Source organism: Anolis sagrei, chromosome 2, assembly GCF_037176765.1.
Source record: "Anolis sagrei isolate rAnoSag1 chromosome 2, rAnoSag1.mat, whole genome shotgun sequence".
Lineage (NCBI taxonomy): Eukaryota > Metazoa > Chordata > Lepidosauria > Squamata > Dactyloidae > Anolis > Anolis sagrei.
In genome coordinates this window covers 117,809,536-117,816,272 of record NC_090022.1, presented here as the reverse complement: position 1 = coordinate 117,816,272, position 6,737 = coordinate 117,809,536, and the positions used below count along the sequence as shown (strand labels likewise).

Sequence of the window (6,737 nt, the reverse complement as noted above, 5' to 3'; positions counted from 1 at the left end):
TATTTATATAGTAGAGAAATCACATCACACTGGCAACGAAGACCCACATAGTGAAAGTAATGGTATTCCCCATAGTCACCTATGGATGTGAGAGCTGGACCATAGGGAAGGCTGAGCGAAGGAAGATAGATGCTTTTGAACTGTGGTGCTGGAGGAAAGTTCTGAGAGTGCCTTGCCTTTGGAGAAGGAAGGAAGGAAGAGGGAATCAGCCCCAAATGGTTCTGCAACTATTATGTGAAGAGCACAAAAATATCAATTTTGCCACCTCCAAAATGGGGGCATGACTATATTGCAGTGGTGACTATTATGCAATGAAATATGATATTGTTCAGATGCATGTGTCATTGTATTTCCAATTTCTATGAATACTGTGGACTGCTGAAAAAAACAGGATCCTAGAGCAAATCAAGCCTGACCTCTCCCTGGAAGCCAAGATGACTAAACGGAGACTACCATGTTTTAGCCATATAATGAGAAGACATGCCTCATTAGAAAAGACAAAAATCCTGGGCAATGTAGAAAACAATAGGAAAGAAGGAAGACTGCATTCCAGATGGATAGACTCAAGCAAGCAAGCTGTGATCCTGGGTTTGCAAGGCTTCAGCAGGGCTGTTGAGAATAAGGTACCTTGGAGGTCTCTCATTCACAGGGCCATCATAAGTCAAAGTCAACTTGACATAAGTTAGCATAAGTAAAACTTTACACACTGTTTGGGGGTTTTGTCAAAGCTTTTAAACTGATGAGTACCAAAGTTATATTGCAGCCTGCATTCCTCCAATCATCCAAGCCAACACATGCATAAGACCCAACACAGTCAGAGCTATTTTGTCATATAAAACAGAAGACACCCCCCCCCCAATCCTTGATAATAAAAATATAACAATAGCAAATCAAATAACTGAGCAGTGGTACTACATAATGGTTAGAGTGCTTGGGTGGGATTAGTGAGATTCAGATTCTCATTTCCACTGAGCACATTTTTCTGGTTGTCCTTAAGCCAAGCACAAGGTGGTAATGAGAGTACAGTGGGAAAGAGAAGCATCATGTGTACAAACTTGAATCCACTGAAGGAAAGGCAGGATACAAATGTTACTAATACATATTTGTCGCTTTTTCATGTCACACAAACCTGCTTGCAACAGCTATTCATTCTGCCTAATAAACTCCCAACACTGTTAGGAGTTTTGGCCAATTTGGAAGGCCACAAATTGCCGGGATCTACCAATAGGGATTCTCCTGCTGTCATATTAAAACTGATAAGGTTCATAGAGTGTAGTGGCTGACATATTCTCTAATGCTGTGATGTTCCCAGAAAAGATGTGTTCCTTAAAGCAAGGCACATCTGTTAACTCTAGTCAGATGGGTGCTTTCAGCTTTTTCCTCTTTGAAGTGTTGCATCTCTGACATTCTGTTGTCAGAGAAAAGGACACTTGTACTGAACTGTCAGCACTCTTTATGACATGTGTCAGTTTTTAAAATGGCTCTGAGTGTTCCTTGCCTAAGAAAAACCTATGAAATTCATGGGATTGCCATAAGTTGACAAGTGACTTGAAGGCATGCAGGCGCACACACAGAGAGTTCTGACATCAGAACATCAAATACATGGCGGGGAAACATACTGGCTTTCTTCATATCTCTCCACCTTGGAAATAGTAGAGGATATTATAGTCCACCAAGTATGGGGAACTTGCAAGCCACTATCCATTTATTATTTATTATTATGTATTTATTTAAAACATTTATATTCCACCTGACTCATCCCCAAGGGGGACTCAGTGCAGAGCACAACATACAAACAGCAAACATTCAATGCTGGGACATGAATTCATTATATGCAGACATAAACATTAAAAACATTTGTCTCAATATTAAAATACACTGTTTGAAACCATCTTGATCATCTGTTTCTAATCTAATTGGCCTGGTAAGGTTTCCTATCACTGCTTTATTGCACTGTCCCAAAAGCTTGGTCTCGCAGCAAAGTTTTTACCATCCTTCTGAAGGACAGGAGGGAGGGGGCCAATCTAATCTCACCAGGAAGGGAGTTCCATGGCCGAGGGGCAATCACCAAGAAGTCCCTCTCCATCGTCCCCACCAATCGTGCCTGCGAGGGCCTCCTTGGAGGATCTTAATCTCCATGATGGTTCATAGGGGGAGATGCATTTGGACAGGTAAATTAGACTAGTAACAGATAGGAGGTGGTGGTGGGAATTGCAGTCCCTCATCTTTGAGACCATATATTTCAACCTCTTAACACTTAACAGCAGTGGTTCTCAACTTGTGGGTTCCCAGATGTTTTGGTCTTTAACTCCCAGAAATCCTAAAAGCTGGTAAACTGGCTGGGATTTCTGGGAGTTGTAGGCCAAAACATCTGGGGACCTACAAGTTGAGAACCACTGTCTTACAGTTTTATCCCAGATGTGTTGAAATACAGCACCCACCATCATGATCTAATTAGGGCATGTTGAGTGGGATGACAGGAGTTTCAGTCAAACAGATCTGGAAAGTGCAGGGCTGGAAATAGCTGTCCTAACTATAATGTTAGATAGTGAAATACCCATAGTGCCAGTTGTAACACAGCCATAAAAGTCCACATCACATTAATATCTATGCACCATAAGTATGAAAAATTCCCCATGAAACTAATATGGAAATAACCCATTGATATTCTTCATTCTTCCATCCCCCACCGGATTGTGGTTATTTAAAACCTTTAGAAAAGTGGGATAATTTTTAAAGCAAAGTCTGCTTCTTTATACTTCTGTTAAAATAAATGGCAAATATTCCAGAATTCCCCATTGCCTTGTTAATATTATGTAAGTGTTGAATTTCTTACAAGCAACTCACAGGTTGCAAATCCTCTAATCATAGAAGCTGGTTTCAAAAAAGGACTTGCGATGTCTAGGGCATTGATTTCCTTTTTCCATTACAAACAATTTATCCACCCAGCAATAAGACAGGTCGAACATCCCATGGCTGGCAGCATCTGGAAAAAAAAAACCCTCAAAGAAAATGAGCACTTAAAAGAAGCAATTTTTCATTTTTCCATTCAATGAAATCTATTGGTATGTTGTTGCCAGAGGTACATATTTTACACTGGCCTTGGTTATCAGAGGGGGTTAGTGCTTTTGCAGACTTGTTCTATTTCTGGACTGGTTCCAAAACTCTGTAGAGTAACTCTGGAACAATTTATCTGAAGGATACATCAGCCAACAATACATCATTCTGCAGTGAAGAGCACTCAATCCAAATGAAAGTAACAGGAGACAGGATAAAAATCAACATCTAGATGAGCTTCTCTGAAAGCTAAAAAGATGGAAGGCTTGAGGAGATGTGGAGATATCATAGAAGACCATATTATTATAGCAAATTAATCTCCTTTTCCTCCTCATAAGCTTTCAATGATTTAACAATTTTGAAAAGCAGATGGTGAATCAACTACTCTATTAATTAAAATGTACACACTTGATCATGTGAGCTGTATTCTTGCCTGTTGAAGTAGGAATCAGGCATCTAGAATTTGTGACTCAGACTTATTTAACATGCAAGTTGCCCACTTTCCTCTATGCCGTATCACTCAAGAAAAATCAACACCATACAAATTTACTGTTCACTATGTTTGCACAGCAAATTGGATTTTGGAGTTCTTGTTAGCCTCGTGGTCAAATGTTAATGAAAGGGTTCATTTGTACTGATAGCCATATTGGATCCCTTTTTTTCTTTTTGCACTCACTTTGCAGTTTGAAGTTGGGAAAAGCTCCAATGGTTGAGAATGGACTAAGGGCCCTTCCACACAGCCCTATATCCCAGAATATCAAACAAGAAAATCCCACAATATCTGCTTTGAACTGGGTTATCTGAATCCACACTCAGATAATGTGGGATTTTCTGTCTTGATATTCTGGGATATAGGGCTGTGTGGAAGGGCCCTGAGGGAGTGAAGTTCTCTTTATTACTAATCACTAATACTATATGCTCTTTGGATATTATACCTTCTCCTTACGTAGATTGCTTTGTGTTTGTTCAGACATTCAACAAGTATTCTGGGATGTATAGTAAATTGTTGTTCTGCAGCAACAGAACACTATGAGCTGAGCTAATTTGTACGCTGAGCTGAAGCAGTCCAGCTGACCTCTTTAGCTCAGTGTGCTGCATTCAAAGTGGAGCAGTCTTCTCTGATCTTTTGCACTCTGCGCTTAATTTACAGTGCCCAAAAGAGTGAAGTACCTCCTCCTCCTGACTGGCGGCTCTTCCCCTGCTGTAGCCATGGCAGGGCTACCAGCCTCTCTTCTCTCCACCAGGGTGCCGGGTCATCCTGGCTCTCCTCTTGCCCTTCTTCATCTGAAGAGACCTCCCACAGATAGGGCATCACGCTTGATGTGAGATAAGAATGCTGGCAGGGTTGTGGGAAACATAACAAAAATAACTCAATAGATAAATGGACAAGAGCCAGTGGATAAGACAAAAAGGCTGACAGTGATCAACAATAACCCAGAGTGAAAATGTTTCTAATGGATCCTCAGTTCTTCAGTCTCAGATATAGGAGTGAAGAATGACAACCATTTCCTCATCCTGCCACTGCTGAATGCAACCTGTAGGATGAAATGTGGCACTGTTGGATTAAACTACTGTGGACACAGGGCATTTATGAACAGTTACTCAGAAGTTGCTCCTGGGTAGATTTGGTAGCATCTGAACAGAAGAATGAGCAGTAGTTGCACAGAGATTGGAATATTCCCCACTAGGGTGCAGCATTTATACTTGAAATGTAACAATTATTTATAAATGTCACACTTTATATACACATTTGCATATATACATACTGTATGAAAGCAATTTTAATATGCATATAAAATAATTTATAAAATAATATTCTTAAGTGTTACAATGTACTAAAATCTATATTATTATCTACATCAACAAACATACATATGTATGTACGTACATTTGCATCTAAATTGGCACATGCAAATTTGAATTTCTATTCTCCAAATTCCACAATTCAGATCACCCTTCCCAGGATTAATATTCTTTCTTTCTTTCTTTCTTCTTTCTTTCTTTTTTATTGTTGTCAATGGTTACCTGAAAAAAACAAACAAAGTGTAATCACTCTCTATGCAGTTCAAATAAGTAGGCGAGTGTGAGGAGAAAAGGGCAGAAAGTAGGAATGTGTAATGTACGAAGGATTCATTTCTGGGCCCTTCATGTAATACGATTGTCACATAAAATATAAAACCCCTTTTCATAGGAGAGATTCTGCTTATCATGTCTTCCCTGCAGGTGGCACGCTGCTGAAAGCTGAAAATTGAACATAGTAAAAATACTCCCCCTGTGTTCACCTGCACCCCACAGAGGTGAGAGTAACTGAAGCAAAGACTGATATGTTGGTCATACAGGGCACCTGCATTGAGCTCGAGAAAGCCAAATCCTCCAAATGCGGTGGGAAGTTCAACTGCACAGAACTATACAGTTCTCTCCGTCAAGTAAGGAGTTCATCCCCTTCCTCTGGAAAGAGAAAGCTACCTTGACTTCTGTCACTTCTCTCAGCAGAGGAAGGAGAGGAACCCTTCGTCTGCCAAGGGTCAACTACACTTGGGCCTCCCACTGGATTTGACACCAAGGGAAGGGGCTACTTTTTGGAGCTCAGCAAAATCTAGTCCTCTACTGCCCTCACTGTCATCCATGAAGGGGATATTTATGTATAAATTAAATGTCCTAGCATAAACCCATCTAATACATAGGCATACTGTATTTAAAAAATGTAAGATGCTACAGAGGAAATATTTTGATTGGAACATTCAGATTGGAGCATTCAGATTGTTACTAAAAGTACACCAAAAAAGTAAAACTTCCTGAAGAGAGTGTTAGTTTTAGATCAATAGGGAGAGGGAATTGATTTTTGTTCTGAAAAATGGGACTGGAAATGAAATGAAAGCTTCAACTTGAATAATTTTCTGTTTCAAAAAAATATGTTTCTTCTGTTGCCTGAAGTCCGGGCTACTTTCCTTGAAGGAAGGAAGCTGTGTCAAGATGTAAGGCTGCTTCTCCTTGAAACCAAAGACAAGAAGCCACGTGCTCTGGTAGTTGCTCCTGGCTGCCCAGTCTCTCTAAACCGCTTTGAACAAGAGGCTTCTGCCTCATCCACAGGGGAGAATTGTCTGCATTGCAAAACAAACAGAGTTTTTGCTTTAAAAATGTTTACTTTTCTCTTACAAAGGAGAAGAGGAAATGTGCAAAGTAGCTGAAAAGTTATTTGAACAGTTGTTTGAACTGTATGAAAGGAAAACACTATAAAAAAGCAAAGCCTTATTCAGACATGTAAGTTTCATTCACTTGGTACTGGTTTCACTTGCATCTTCTCAGAATGTGTACAGAAATGAGGAACTAAGAGAAAACATGCCTCTAGTGATATCCCAAAAGTCTTTTGAAGGGCTAAAGCACAGAAACCAAATCTTGACTATTTTTCTTTTCTGGACTAAAATTCCTAGAATTGTGCATTCTGGTTGGGGGATTCTGCAAGTTTTAGTCCAAAGAGTAACTTTTCTAAACTCTGGCTGTTGTACGTGAAAGGTTATTAAGAAGTGATAATGACTTTTTTTTTTAGATTACTCAAAAAAAAGTGATAATGACTAGGGTATGTAGGCTACTCTTTATCACCAGAGTATACGACAACAAAGAGCAATAGTGACAACAAAATAGATTTCAGAAGATGTAGCAGTAGATGTGGCTTCATCCTT

General features: G+C 39.7%; 1 long non-coding RNA gene across 1 annotated transcript; it reads right to left on the bottom strand.

Annotated features, from left to right (window-relative positions):
* Positions 1 to 2,319: 2,319 nt before the first annotated feature.
* LOC132766638 (uncharacterized) lies at positions 2,320 to 5,051 on the bottom strand. Its single transcript, XR_009630527.2, has 3 exons — positions 4,946 to 5,051; positions 4,228 to 4,393; positions 2,320 to 2,986 (listed from the first exon to the last, which is right to left on the bottom strand). It is a non-coding gene; the product is annotated as an uncharacterized lncRNA (long non-coding RNA).
* Positions 5,052 to 6,737: the final 1,686 nt, after the last annotated feature.